The sequence below is a fragment of the Triplophysa dalaica genome, unplaced genomic scaffold (genome assembly GCF_015846415.1).
Source record: "Triplophysa dalaica isolate WHDGS20190420 unplaced genomic scaffold, ASM1584641v1 Contig4, whole genome shotgun sequence".
NCBI lineage: Eukaryota > Metazoa > Chordata > Actinopteri > Cypriniformes > Nemacheilidae > Triplophysa > Triplophysa dalaica.
Window position 1 is genome coordinate 113,436 of NW_026622638.1, and position 16,917 is coordinate 130,352.

A 16,917-nucleotide genomic window follows, 5' to 3' on the forward strand; every position below is an offset into this window, starting at 1 on the left:
TTCCACACTGCACATCGAATCTGCTGTAATCTGAACCTATAAACACACATTTCAATATTTCACGGATACAGTTACATTCAACAAACAAAAGAACACTTTAACTAAATAAAAAAACAAAATCAATCTTTTCATAATGAAGAAACAACGTACAAGTGCTTCAAACGTAATATCACTCTCGGACACCAAAGGTATCCAAACACATAACCTCATACTTCTCTTACTGCAGACAAGGCATTAGAAAACATGTGTGGGTAAATGCGGTTGTTGCCGAAATGCACGTCTCTATAGCGCACTCTTGACGATAACTTGACATTCTGGCGATGCAGAAATACACCCATCAATCCACCGTCCAACGTTAACAGCTCATACAGCAATTAAACTTACATTTTTTTGGTTAATATGTCAAAATATTTTTTTTATTCACACGTTTTGTTACAAATTCAAATGCATTACTTTATTGTCGCCTAATCTTCAACGAATGGCCGTTTAACTCTACAACTTGTTTAGCATACCCATGAAATATAACTACACATACTGCCATCTAGTGGATACATTGAACAACAACCACAATCGATTTATCCATATTTCACAATTCCTTGAAACATCAAACAACTTGTATTACTACATGTTTTCTTCCATATCGTCAGCCTCTTTTGTTTTGAAAGCATTTATCCAAATTTCAGTTTCTTATTGGCCTTTCATACGGTCTTTTACACCTTATTTAACATTTGGAAAGCCATGTCCTATAAGCAAACAAAGTCAAAATAAACACAAAAAATAAATATGTGGATTTGAAAAGGACCTATTTTAGGCTTCATGACATATTGGACATGTGACTGGGCCTAAGATTTAAAACCTCTATCTCTCTCAAAAACCTTCATCCTCTTCATCCAGGAAAACTAGGAGTTTCTAGAATTAAAAGAGTCTCCATTAATATGACGACATCAGCAACTGCTCCAAATGAAGCTGATACAATGCAAAGTCAGTTTAAAACAAATAAAGGTGGATTTTTTTAAGGAACATACAGAGGATGACAGAAAATGAGGTTTAATACTACCTACACAATTTTGGAAAAATACCATGGTCAACAGGTGAAAATAACATTTACAAACACCTCAACAAATCAACTCTTTATGTTAAAAAATATATCCATGATAAATACATATTTTTGATATTTCAGTGTAAAACAGTACATATAATTAAAATACTTATATAGCGTTATTAGTTTTATAGACATATAAATTAAATAATATTATTTTTGAGAATTTAATCCCACACTTTATACACTGATACAGATTTAAATCTTCCGTAAAAAATTCAGATTTAGAAAATAATTAACATTCAAAATACTTTAACCTTCCCGGATGTTTCAATGGTCACTTGTGAAAAGTGTAATCCATTGACAATGTCTTTATGTGGTTTCTCTGAGCTTGTGTTAACTCTGGGATATCTTTTGTGAGTTTGACATTAACCAGCTCAGAATTCAGGGTTTAGCTGACAGTAAATTAAGCCTGCTTTTAAACAAGTTTAAAATATGATTGTGCTCTGACAGTCGGCTCACAAGCATACCTTCGCAACACAGAGTTATAGAGACAAGGCAACCAATTGGTCTCCCAAAATCTTCATGAAACCCTGAAGCCATAACAACAATTGCTGATCAAACTATCAAGCTAAACAGATTTTTTTAAATCTGAACGTCATAGTTACATGGGTGTTGGTTTATCATTCATTCTGGCATGAAGCTTTTGATCTATCATCAATTGACGACTGCTAGCCCATCCCTAGCAGAAGAAGATATGATACACCGTGTGTCAAAAATTGTGATTTATTACCCTAATTTATGGCCCCCTGCTGTGTTTTATGATTATGACCCCTTTGATCGTGCACCATGTGTACATTTATGATCCTTTGTTGATGATCATAAAAGATGTTTGTAATGTCCAGACCTCGCTGTCACACACCCCCCTTCACAGCGGAAGAGATAAGGAATTGGTTTGGTCAATGACCTCCTGTGAATGAGAGCAATAAAAAGTTAAAGAAAAACAAAACCTGATGTTGATATTTTCCAGATCTAGTGTGTTTCACCTACCACCCCCTGATCATACTAGGATATTTAAACAATGTTAAGAAAAGTTGTATTTTTAAAGTCCCCACTCTACTGGTACAATGGCTGTTCCAAATGCTCCTAAAACAGTCCGAAGGGTTATGTGTATTTCGCCGACAAGAGGATCTCTGGAAATGGATGAAAAGAATGAAATAAGTGCTAATGTTGTGAGTTTTCTTTGTTACCTCGTTACATGAGTACCCCTCCCTCCCCTTCAAACTAGTTCTTTTAACGATCAAAACATGGTGTGAAAACAGTCTGATGTGTGTGCATTGTATATTAGAGAGAGAGAGAGAGTTTAAATGTTAATGTGTGATGGAGCTTCTAAGACCAGTTTAAAATAATTATAATAAGTTTTGTTCTGGCCTGATGCCTGTTCCATGTACTGTCTATATGACACCCCACACCATATGACAAATGTTGGTTTCTTATGGCTAGACTAACAGCGGGTGTGTGTCTCAGAACAGCATGAAGTCTAGGGGTCTGCCTTTCTTATCAACATGTCCAAAACAAACTTTGTAATTGGGTGTTTTTATGACTTTGTATTCAAAGGCAGGGGTTTTTCTGGTTCCTGGCTCTATCTTCAATATCTCTAACCCTCACAGTATGGCAAACTTACATGTCTTTAAAACACTGCATGAAGCTAGGGGTCTGTCTTTCTTATCAACATGACACGAACAAAGTTTATAATTGTGTGTTTTTTATGACTTGGTGATCAAAGGCTGAGGTTTTCTGGTTTTCTTAGGGTTGTCTTCTGTATTTATAACACTGGAGTTTGGCAATGAGTCCTGATGCGTAACACAACATAAAGTCTGTAAGCTGTGATTACATTTTATAATATAGAGAGTTTTTTCAATTAAATATCTGTGTGTGATGTTATCTCTTAGGAAAATGAGATGGAATCCAAGTTTAAGACTTTTATCTGTAAAATGGTGAAACCGTTTGAGACTTTGAGGGTCTGCCTTCTTATCAATGTACCATGATATACCTTTTAATTAAAGGATATGTCCCGACATGTTTTATTCCTGTTCATTTAAGAATGGTTCACAAAGCGATATGTATGTTAAGCGATAAATGTGCGCTGGCAAAGGTTTAGTGTCCAAGGGTTAAGTCAAAGATTAATTAAACCAAAAATTTTTCTTTCATCATGGTTAATATTCTACTGCCCCCTTGTGGCAACCATGCAATTAGTGCAATGGTCGTCAATTTGTGTATTGTGTTTAACTAATTTAGGGAGTTTCTTGTTTTTCATGCAAATATACATAGCACGTCAGGGGGCGGTACTGCCCGCCTCCTTCATTCATTAGGCCTTCGCGCACTTTAGACTACATTGTAACATCGGTCTGACGAAGACTCTACTCTTCACATATTTTTAAGACAATGGCTTCGAATCTAGCTGGTAAGTAAAGTTACATTTATTAAGATAGTTTTGTTGTTAAATATACTTATTTGTTTAACGTTTAACAGGATTTAATGATCTCTGTGTACGATGCAGGATATGCGGAAACAGCATTTGACCAAATTGATCTGCTTTGTGAGTATTATTTCATCTCGATTTACAATTATTTTCGAAAATGGTAGATTTATAACTTTTAAAATATAAATTTTAATTCTATTTAGTAAATGCTGAATTGATTACTGCCGCAGTTCAAAGCGATAATGCTAATATTAATTTGCAAGGTAGGCTATGTTTTATCTTCAAAATAAAAAGTCGTATTCTTTTACGTTTGTACCTATGTGTGATGTTAAAAATTTGATATATTTTTATTTCAATATAGTAAATACTGATGTGATTACTGATAGCCCTCAAACAAGTGCTGCATACAGCGATTTGCAAGGTATACTTCATGTAACATCTCTTTTCTGAAAAAATAAAATTAAATATATATTGTCTAAAATCAGTTTTGAAAATGAAAAAAAAATACTATCTTGTTGTTTGTTTTTCTTCCCCCGGGGTTGATAATGTAGCATTTGTTACACAACCAGGATTTGCGACTCCAACAACATCTTCAATTTCTCCGAGTCCGGTTAACAGGCTCAGTCGAAAACGCAGACATGTCGCTATAAATTCGATACCAGCGGATCCTTCAGTACCGAAACAAAACGTTCCCCCACAAGCTATTCAAGCGGTTGGTAAGTGTGAATATTTAGCCATTTTTTATTTCGGATTTGTAAATATGTTTTATGGAGTACTAATATGGTTCTATATTTTGTACTACGTCTAAACAGATTTCTACACAGAAGATGTACTGAGGGGTGATGCTACGACAACCTGGAACAGCATTCTGGCAGAGTTCTCGGAGGTCACTTCATCCGGGGTTCAAGGGACACCTACTACGGAGTGTATAATTGTTCCGGCGAAATCATCTGAGGATTTACCATCCAACCAGTATCACTTTAACCATGAGTTGATGCTGGAGATAAGTGAGAAATGTCGCCAGCTACAAGAAAGCCTGAACATCCACAGTGAACTCACGAGACGGATGTATGGATGTATTGACACTTTATTATCCAATCCAGCGGAGCAAGGTTTGTTAAACAGGGTACTGTTGGAACGTACAGACAATCTTGAAGGGACATTACAAAGGATTGTACAGAGCCATGAAAATGAACGCCACAATAGACAACTAATGGTAAGATTATTGGCTAATCTTAATCGCGCTATTTTACACAATGGTAGATTTTAATTAAGGTTAAAAACTGTTCTTGAGTCGTTGTTGTCCGGAATTAACGTCTATTTAGTATTCTTAAAAACAAAATGTTTTCTTGATATACTTTTTGATTGAATTAAGGGATATTTTAAATGCCTATCCTGAGATGCTTTCGGGGTGGAGTTTTAATGTGTATTTTTAAATGCTTTTCTTTGAATGCTATGGTATAATGTGTATTTCGTGTATTTGAGCTAGTGTTTTTTAGGATGAATTAATGTGTATTTTAAACTGTTTTTTCTGAGGAGCGATGTGTGTTAGGTAGGTGTGTTCTTATTTGTATGTTTGATTATTTTAGTGTGTAATCAGAGGAGAATCTGTCTAACGGAAAATACTATTTTTAGAAAATGGCGGGTAAAAGAGTGCGGTCAGATGATGATTTAAATGGCTGTCAACAGATGCGTTCTGTAAGAGGTAGAAATGAGCATTTGTCTATAACTGAAAAACTACAAGAAAATACCGATCAGCAAATCGAAATTCTTAGGGGGGATTATCGAAATTTTGACATGGTTTTACAAGGTCTGGATCTCCCAGAGGAAATAGATGAGCCTTCATCCCCTAACATATGTGAAAAGCTTGAGGAAATTATTCAGATGCAAAATCTGGATTTTGAAAGACGATCTAATATATTACAAACCAGTGATGGCGAGATTAATAATACAGCAGAGCAGGTGCCAGATAACCCTCTGGAATTAAGGCAGAATGATTTAGACAGACTTAGGTGTACTGGGGGTAATGTATCTGATTATAACATTGTACCAAGACCCTTTTTTAATGGTTTAGAGATTCACAGTAAAATGAATTTAAGAGAAATCACATCCACAGATTTGGCCGCATACACTATTTTTGTGCAAGACGCTTTGTCTGAAATTGTGTCATTTTCCAGACAGTTGGCAGGCGAGGGATCTTTTATCAATATTAGCTTCAGAGGCCCCAGTCTAAAATCGGATGTGAACGCTTTATTGTGTCCCGGTAATGACTATGACGAGAGGCATTTTGTAGATCAGTTTGAAACTGTTGCACAAAGTAATGTTCAGGTGATGGCTGATGATAGTCTGCAATTACACGTATCCATAGCTAGAAGTCGTAATGGTGGTGGTACCCGTAGGAAGATAACTGATATAGCCCATGATGAAGTGCTTAAGAGAAAAAGATTGCACTTATTCTCACCCAGCAACATGACTAACAAATTGTGTTTTGCTATTTGTTTAGCACATTTTCTCGATCCCATGGAAGAGCATGCTGTTTTAGAAACCAGGGCTGATGATATACAGACTGCTGCAGGTGTCACGGCTCAAAGAGGTGTAGGGTACAATCATGTTGAAATGTTTGAGCAGGTATTAGGTCTAAAGATAGTGGTGTTTCACAGGGTTAGTGGTGGAAAGTTAGAGATGCACAAAACCCATGACGAGCCACATGATAAGACAGTGTTTCTATACCTGCATGATGGCCATTATCATATGATACAAAATGTAGAGGCATTTCTTGGTGCGCCTTATGTGTGCAGTTACTGTTACAAAGGTTTTACAAACAGACTGAATCATGATTGTAAATATAATTGTTCTGTATGCAATGACATTCAGTGTTACAAACAGATTAAAAGGACAATACACTGTCCAGACTGTTTGCGGTTCTGTTAATCAGCGTATTGTTTTAATGCACATAAAAGGGCTTCTGATGATGGATCTGGTAGATCAGCTCGTGACACAACCGAATACTGTAGCAAATGCGGTAGGTGTTATCATGTAGCCACAAGCAAACCCAAGCCGCATAAATGCCCGGCACTCTGTTGTTTCTATTGTGGGGTGGATCTAGGCCATGAGGGCACACATGAATGTTTCATACAACCTGTTCCATTCAAAGTGATTAAAGACAAATACATATTTTATGACTTTGAAACACGCTGCGATGCTGGTAAACACATTGCAAATTATGTTTGTGCCATGACATTTAGGGGCAAGGCATTTGAGTGGGGTGGTGAGAATTGTATCAAGCAGTTCGTCCAGCAGTTTAGACGGCCAAAATATAAAAACTACACATTTGTGGCACACAATGGTGCGGGTTTTGATAACTTCTTAATCCTAGAATATTTCTGCAAGGAGGGGCTCTTGCTTAATATAGTCATGCAGGGTTGCAGATTAACCTTCATGTATGACGAGAGTTTCAAACAACGTTACATTGACAGTTTCTCATTTATGCCAATGGCCCTAGCAAAGACACCTGCCGCATTTAATTTGCTAAACACAGAGAAGGGTTACTTTCCCCACTTCTTTAACCGGACAGAGAATCAATGTTATCAGGGTCCCTATCCAGCCAAACATTACCATGGCTACTCGACAATGTCAGACAGTGCCAGGGTTAAGTTTGACCAGTGGTATGACACCCGCAAAGGAAAGATCTTTACCTTCGAGAAGGAGATTGGTTTGTACTGCATGAATGATGTGGTTTTACTTCGTGAGGCTTGTACAACGTACAGGAAAGAGTTCATTGAATGTACATAGATAGATCCATTCAGCTATACAACTTTAGCATCCTGCTGTATGGGCGTGTTCAAATCACACTTTCTCACCCCTAACACAATAGCTCTGACACATAATAATGCATACATACACCAGCACAAGACATTCTCGAATGTTTCGATTGAGTGGCTTGAATATGTGAAAAAGACACGTGATGTGGACATTCACCACGCCTTGACTCATGGTGAAATGAAGTTTGGTAGTTTCTATGTTGATGGCTATTACGAACAATCTGGTGTTAGGAAAGCACTTGATTTCGCAGGTTGCTACTTTCACGGCCACAGGGGGTGTTTCAGATCTGACAATATCAATCCACAGTCCAAACTGACATATGGAATACATTTGAAAATGTTCAATGATAGGCTTGAGGTTTTGAGGAAATCATACAATCTTGATGTTGAGGTCATGTGGGAGTGTCGTTGGAGGGAGCTTAAGAGAACTGATCCTGATGTAATTCACTTTATGTCCACTTACTCTGCACCTGAAAGATTGAAACCACGTGATTCGTTGTTTGGCGGCCGCACAAATTCTTACAAGCTGTTTCACAAAGCAGGGGAGGGAGAGAAGATTAGGTATGTTGATTTTACCAGTCTGTATCCATTTGATCAGTCTCGAAGGACCTACCCCATTGGCCACCCTGAAATTATCTTCAAGGATTTTCAAAAAATTGAAAATTATTTTGGGTTAGTCAAAGCTAAGGTCCTTCCACCCCGTGGGTTACTACATCCCGTGCTACCTTACCGTTGTCAAGGAAAACTCATGTTTCCCCTTTGAAGCACCTGCGCAGAAGAGCTAAGCAAAGTTATGCCTTGCACGCACACTGATGAGGAAAGATCGATTTCCTGGACATGGGTTAGTCTTGAATTGTTGAAAGCTATTGAGAAAAACTATGTAGTTATGAAAATTTTTGAGGTATGGCATTTTCCACAAAAATCTGACAGTCTGTTTGGTGGGTATGTAAAAAAATTTTTGCGTTTTAAACAGCAGGCCTCAGGCTACCCCTCACACGTAACCACTGAGGAGGACAAACAGGCCTACATCGACGACTATCGTCAGAAAGAGGGAATTCAGTTGGATCCTCAAAAAATCTGTCACAACCCAGCTCAACGATCTATTAACAAATTGTTGCTTAATTCGTTGTGGGGGAGGTTCTCCCTCAGAGAGAATATGCCTAATTGTAAGCTTTTGCAAAATGCTTCGGATTTTTCTGAGTTTATCTTTGGTTGCCAGTCTGAGGGGAAATATTTCATGTTTGTGTCTGATGAAGTCGCCTTGGTGCAGTACCGCCATGTAGAAGGAGCCGTTTACGAGACTCGCGATGTTAATGTATTCATCGGGGCGTTTACTATAGCGCATGCACGGTTGGAGCTGTACAACCTCATGGACAGGTTGGGTGATAGGCTACTGTATAGTGATACGGATAGTGTCATCTACGTGTCTAGAGATGGATATTGGGAACCGCCTCTGGGGCCTTATTTAGGTGATCTTACAAATGAACTTGATTCAGATGATTTTATTTTAGAAGTAGCTTCTGGATGCCCGAAAACCTATGGCTATAGGACTTCTAAGGGAAAGGTAACAATGAAAGCAAAGGGTATAACCCTTAATTCAGTGAACTCCAAAGTCATCACACTCGACTCCTTTATTGGTCTTGATGACAGCTATGTGACATCATCTGACAGCAATCAACACCTCCTTGCTCACACAGACAGTATGTCAGGAATAAAAAGAACTTTACACTGAGAAACAAATCAGTTGTTAAAAGGTTCAAGGTGGTTTATAACAAACGACAGCTTCTCCCTGATTACACAACTCTTCCCTATGGGTACTAATAATATTTTTGGATATCGGGATGTGCAAGAGACGGAGGGTTTTGATTTCAGATTTCAACACCCGTTCTCCTGTGTAATAAGTGGGCCTTCCAACTCTGGGAAGACGTATTTTGTCAAAATGTTGCTACAAAATGCCAAGAGTCTGATTTCTGAAAACATTGAAAATATTGTGTATATAACCTTTGTATGATGATTTGTTGAAAATGTATGACATTAAATTTATAGAAGGTATACCGCAGAGTCTTAATGATGATCGCTTGTTTCACAATTTTTTTAATTTTGGATGATGTTATGAAAGATGCTAGTGGTAATTCTGAAGTTGAAAGAGTGTTCACAAATTATGTTCACCACAAAAATCTGAGTGCATTGTTTATTGTGCAAAACTTATTCTGTCAGGGCAAGGCTAGTAGAACAATCAGCTTGAACACAAATTATCTGGTATTGTTCAAGAACCCCTGAGACAATACCCAATTTACTGTGCTGGCCAGACAGATGTACCCCAGAAACAAAGTTTCTTATGGATTGTTATCAAGATGCTACCCGCATTCCTTTTGGTTACCTCATGATTGACTACACCAGAGCAATATCGTCTAAGAACAGATCTGCTCTCACAAAATCCTGTTGTCTACATTCAGAAAAGACCACACTAACGTAATTAAAACCTGGCTCTTTTAAAGTTGTTATTAAAAGCTACACCTAAACAAAGACGCGTTATTTTAGAGGATGCAGCAGACGAGCTCATTTTAACATTGTGCAAAGTGGCTCTAAACGTACTTTATGGTAATGTACCACTTACATCACAGCAATATCAGAAGCTGAAGAGAAGAAGTGAAATCAAAATTGTTGCGGACAAACAGGTTGGATTAAGAAGGATAAGGTTGATCAATCAGGAAGGAGGATTTATTCTACCTCTTAAGTGTTTTAAAAAACCTTTCATTACCAGTTTAATTACTTCTAAATAAGTATTGATGGTGTATGCTGAAAAGATGTTTCTAGTACCACAAAGCCAGTTGGATAAGATCAAGACTGGTACCCCACGTGAGACTATTCAGCAGGTTGTGGAGAATGACTTGGACATTACTAAGAAATATTTAGAAACGTCCTGATATGGGATCATATGAAAAGGCAAAGATGTACACCGCTGTTTTACAGAGATTTTTAACACTCTCTAAACAAAGTGACAGGCAATCCAACACATTAACATTAACCATACCACAGGATGACCACGTTGAAAAAGAAAACCCTACTGTAACAGATAGTGTGAGTGGTGATGATGCTATGGACAATGTTGTGGATGACATTTTAATGAATGTTCCAAAGAGGAGTGTGAAAAATGTTCGATACATTTTAGATAAAATGTCCAAAACTAAAGAGACCACATTCTTGGGGGAATCAGGCGAGTTTGTTTTTAAAGGTAGAACGATCCCTGGTTCACACATGTCAACTTACTTAAAGGCGTGACGGCACCACAAAAGATGGCTGATGAACGGAGAACACATGGCTGGAACGAGGTTCTGGAGGCCATTGCCAATTTAAATATACCATACTCTATTGTTCCAAACCACTATGTCAGACATGCGGTAAACTCATTTAAGCACAGAACGTTACAACCTGTAACCGGATTACCTGAGGGGGGTAGAAAAATAATGCACATGAACACCAACACAAGCAAATTATCCGGAAGGCCATGCATTTCAATCACCCCCTCTTAACCCGGCTCGTTGGATAAGTTTTTAAGCTCTGAGATTTGCATGATTGTTGTTGTTTACTTGTTATTATATGTATTGTTCAATATTTTGCATATGAATAAAGGCTCAGAAACATCACATTTCTGTTCTTTAGTATTTTTTGAAAACATCAAACAAACATTTCACCTGTTTGTACACACTGAATACAATTTAAAACACTTTCATTACAAGGAGTATGTTTTAGTTTTTTAACAAAAGCTGACACAATTTTATCATTTTTAATAAAATCTTCACTATACAATCTCATGACAATCATTATCAAACCCTTTAGCCATATGGTAAAGAAAAAACACACAATGCTGTCCGCACGGTCGAATGCTGTATCTCCTTAGAATTGCATTTTAAAATGTTTTTGATATTTTGTGGAATTCCTTGGTAATCTGGTTTATTACCAAAACTGTCAAAAAAACATCCTACACCATCCTCATATACGTAAATGGCTAACCAGTCTTTTCCCGGCATTCTAGAAGGATGTGTGTTCAATATAACCATCAAGGGGAGTTTTTTTAATTGATTTTTGGGTAGGTAGTCGTACGGTAGCACACCAAGAAAATTGATATTGCATGAGATCTTATCCAACACTGCCGTAAGCTGTACAGTATTCATTTTGGTGTATTAATAGTAATTAACCAGTATCTGACGACAATTTGAAACCTCAAGAACACTGTCAAATGTATCATAAAGTAGCAGATTTATTGTGCGGGGTAGAGGTTGTCTAAAACGTGCTTCCAGTCTAATATTACCGCTCTTGATTAGTGATACGTGCTGAGCGCATTCAGAATCAGGTGTTAGATTGAACATATAAATTGTATATCCAAAAATAAATTCTTCTCGATCAATAGATAGGGACTGATTTTTAAGATGCCTTCCAGAAGACAATGCTAACTGGTAAAATTCCCTCACTGCAGACCCGTTTTCATATTCAGGCTGTAGCGGTTTCGAAGGGTGTTGTTGCCCATCAACATAGATGACCAAGAACTCTAAATCATAATTTTTAAAAGGGAAGGTTTTTTTTTATCATATGAACCTTCAAATGCATTATTATCAACCATGGCTAGTACAATAGATTTTAGTAGAGTTCCTAAGAATAGGTTTTCTTGAGTGCTAATCCTGGAACCAACTGGTATGGAAAAGATTTTCAGGCATACTCCGTCCATGGTGTACTTGGCTGTGGTTGAGAGCAGGGCTTGTGCATGGCCCAACCTTACAGCTGGTGATACTGACACTTTTTTCACAAATAGCGATGCTGACAGGATGTTTAGTTTATAGACTACATTGTCACTCCTCATTAAGCAAAATTCAGGTTTACCTCTGGTCATCCTTATTTTAATGTCCACTCCATTAAGCATCAGTTTTTCTTGAAAGAATATATCGCTATGTACGGGTGTAAGAAGCTGGACCACGTTGCTGGCGTTGGAAAAGGCAGCTCTCTTTGTCAGACCATGATTACCCCTTGCAGGGTCAGGAGTATCCATATGCCCAGCCGTATCTTTGTAAAAGAGCCCCGCAGAGAATAGTGTTTCCAGGGCACCCTTGCCATAATTTGTGAGCAGTTCTATTATACAACGATAAAGATGTGTACTTGAACTCTGTGATATGAGACGATCCCCAAGTGACACATCAACTTGTGAAAATATTGTTGCTCCTGGATAGTTAATAAGACCCACGTGAGCTCCGTCTGCAATATCTGTGCCATCAGGATTTGTGATTTTGAGGTGTAAAAACAGCATTGTGTTGTTCAGATCCACGTAGTCCTCACCAGTTTCAGCAGTAAAAAATTCCAAAGGTGTTGAGTCCGATTTAGCAGATAAAGGGGGTACTTCAATGTATGTATTTTCTTTAATAGCTGTTTGAGTCAGCGGTACTGTAAACAGGTCCAGTTCGGTTTTTAAACACTATTCTGACATGCTGTGTACAGTCGTGGCCAAAAGTTTTGAGAATTACATAAATATTAGTTTTCAAAAAGTTTGCTGCTAAAGTGCTTTTAGATCTTTGTTTCAGTTGTTTCTGTGATGTACTGAAATATAATTACAAGCACTTCATACGTTTCAAAGGCTTTAATCGACAATAACATGACATTTATGCAAAGAGTCAGTATTTGCAGTGTTGGCCCTTCTTTTTCAGGACCTCTGCAATTCGAGTGGGCATGCTCTCAATCAACTTCTGGGCCAAATCCTGACTGATAGCAACCCATTCTTTCATAATAACTTCTTGGAGTTTGTCAGAATTAGTGGGTTTTTGTTTGTCCACCCGCCTTTTTGAGGATTGACCACAAGTTCTCAATGGGATTAAGATCTGGGGAGTTTTCAGGCCATGGACCCAAAATTTCAACATTCTGGTCACCGAGCCAGTTAGTTATCACTTTTGCCTTATGGCACGGTGCTCCATTGTGCTGGAAAATGCATTGTTCTTCACCAAACTGTTGTTGGATTGTTGTTAGAAGTTGCTGTTGGAGGGTGTTTTGGTACCATTCTTTATTCATGGCTGTGTTTTTGGGCAGAATTGTGAGTGAGCCCACTCCCTTGGATGAGAAGCAACCCCACACATGAATGGTGTTAGGATGCTTTACTGTTGGCATGACACAGGACTGATGGTAGCGCTCACCTTTTCTTCTCCGGACAAGCCTTTTTCCAGATGCCCCAAACAATCGGAAATGGGCTTCATCGGAGAATATGACTTTGCTCCAGTCCCCAGCAGTCCATTTACTATACTTTCTGCAGAAAATCAATCTGTCCCAGATGTTTTTTTTGGAGAGAAGTGGCTTCTTCGCTGCCCTTCTTGACACCAGGCCATCTTCCAAAAGTCTTCGCCTCACTGTGCGTGCAGATGCACTCACACCTGCCTGCTGCCATTCCTGAGCAAGCTCTGCACTGGTGGCACTCCGATCCCACAGCTGAATCCTCTTTAGGAGACGATCCTGGCGCTTGCTGGACTTTCTTGGACACCCTGAAGCCTTCTTTACAAGAATTGAACCTCTTTCCTTGAAGTTCTTGAAGAACCTATAAATTGTTGATTTGGGTGCAATCTTAGTAGCCACAATATCCTGATGGCTGCACGCAATGATGGCTGCACGCGTTTCTTTGCAGGTCACCATGGTTAACAATGGAAGAACAATGATTTCAAGCATCACCCTCCTTTTAACATGTCAAGTCTGCCATTCTAACCCAATAAGCCTGACATAATGATCTCATTTACATTTACATTTTACATTGTAATACACTCCAGCCTTGTGCTTGTCAACATTCTCACCTGAGTTAACAAGATGATTACTAACATGATCTCAGCAGGTCCTTAAATGACAGCAATGAAATGCAGTGGAAAGGTTTTTGGGATTAAGTTAATTTTCATGGCAAAGAAGGACTATGCAATTCATCTGATCACTCTTCATAACATTCTGGAGTATATGCAAATTGCTATTATAAAAATTTAAGCAGCAACTTTTCCAATTTCCAATATTTATGTATTTCTCAAAGCTTTTGGCCACGACTGTAGTAATGCCATGATCTAAAATATTAGATCACTGTATATTGTCCTGGCCCCACCATGGTCTAGAATGAGAGCAGCATCGTCCTCATTAAACGTATACTAGTTAGTTGTAACTTAGGAGTAATTTAGGAGAAGCGAACAAGTCATCACAAGTCTGCTATAGTGCGTGAGTCAGCCATTTACCCCGTTACTTTGTTTTAACTGTTGAACTGGACTGTTGCCTGTTGTTAGTTAAGATTTTTTGATCGCGTTTATTTAATGATTCACTGACTGATTGCTAAGTTGTTAGCGTTTTTGTTGCATTTGTACTGAATTGAAATTGCCGTTAGCCTTTCGTTACGGCTTGACATAATAAGTTTGCACTTAAAAGCACCGAGCTAGTTGATCGCTGTTTGATCCGTGGCCCATTCAAGTCGTTCAGACTTTGTTTTGCTAATCGAGAAGGCGTGTTCCAGCTGTATTCTGTTCGCGCTAATCTCAACACATACTCAAGCAGTGCCTTTGCATTGTCGCGGTAAGCGTCAGCCCTCGTTTTCAGCCTCCTCGTGTGAAGACCGACGAATGTAAAGACCTGCGATTTAATTGTCTACTAACATGTGTTTCGAGTTTATTCCTGTATTCTACAGTAGGCAGCGTTCTCACCCAAGACGCAAGGCACGACGCACACACTCAAGTGCGTCCCATTCACATCTCCCCTTTTACACCTCTGTCTCCATCTATGGGTCTCTGGAACTGCCAGTCAGCTATGAATAAGACTGACTTCATCCACGCATTTGCCAGCCAGTCTGAGATTCACATTCTTGCTCTTAATGAGACTTGGATTCATCCTGAAGACTCGGCCACACCCGCTGCTCTCTCCACAAACTACTCCTTCTCTCACACTCCCCGCCAAACTGGAAGAGGAGGAGGCACAGGTTTGCTTATCACCAATGATTGGAAATATTCCACACCATCTTCCCTATGCAACAACTATTCATTTGAATACCATGCTGTTAATATCACTTGTCCCACTCACCTCAGCATTGTTGTAGTTTACCGTCCCCCAGGTCCTCTTCACAACTTCATTGAAGAGTTAGATGTGCTGCTCTCATCATTTCCGAAGGATAGCAGCCCTCTTGTAGTCCTTGGGGACTTCAACATCCACCTGGAGAAACCCTGTGCTTCTGACTTCCACACCCTCACCGCCACGTTCGACCTCACGCACTTCGTCACAGCCAGTACTCACAGTTCTGGAAACCAGCTGGATCTCATCTACATCTGTAACTGCACCACATTTAACATTCAAGTCACACCTCTTCACATCTCAGACCACTTCTTCATTACTTTTAACATGCTACTTCCTACATGCACTACACTAACACCACCACCTGTTCACTTTAGACGGAACCTTCGCTCTCTCTCCCCTAGCACACTCTCTGCTAGAGTGACATCCTCTCTTCCCTCCAACTTTGCATCTCTAGATGCTGACACTGCCACCGACACCTTATGCTCAACACTTACATCCGGTCTAGATAACCTTTGTCCTCCAGACCAGCTCGTGCCACTCCCCGCTGCCCCTGGCTGTCTGACATCATCCATGAACAACGTAGTACACTCAGGGCTGCTGAAAGGAAATGGCGCCTATTCCAGAACAAAATACTACTGGATGACAAGCAGTCTGGCTTCAAAACAAATAACTCCACTGAGACGGCACTGCTATCGGTCACAGAAGCACTGCGGCTAGCCAAGGCGGAATCTAAATCCTCGGCCCTGATTCTGCTAGACCTGTCCTCAGCGTTTGACACTGTCAATCACCAGATACTGCCAGCAACCCTGTCATCACTAGGAATCACAGGCTCTACCCTCCGCTGGTTCAAATCCTACCTCTCCGACAGATCCTTCAGGGTGTCATGGAGGGGCTCGCTGTCCACTGCTCACCACATGATCACTGGTGTCCCTCAGTGGTCGGTGCTTGGACCCCTGCTTTTTCCCCATCTACACGACATCACTGGGACCCATCATACAGGCACATGGCTTCTCATATCACTGTTATGCCGACGACACCCAGATCTACATCTCGTTTGACCCAGACGATACCACTGTAGCAGCTCGCATTACAGCCTGCCTCGAGAACATCTCAGCTTTGATGAAAGACCATCACCTACAGCTGAACCCTGCCAAGACAGAACTACTCGTGTTTCCGGCACACCCTACGGTCTAACACGATTTCAACATCCATCTTGGCAATACCACAATCACCCATTCCAAAACAACCAGGAACCTCGGAGTCATATTTGATGAACAGCTGTCCTTCAATGATCACATTGCAAAGACAACACGGTCATGCCGATATGCTTTATTCAACATTAGAAAGATCAGACCCTATCTCACGGAGCATACGGCACAACTCCATGTCCAGGCCCTGGTAATCTCAAGGTTGGATTACTGCAATGCTCTCCTTTCTGGTCTTCCTCCAAAGGCTATCAAACCACTCCATCTGGTTCAGAACGCAACAGCACGCCTCGCCTCCCAACAGCCCAA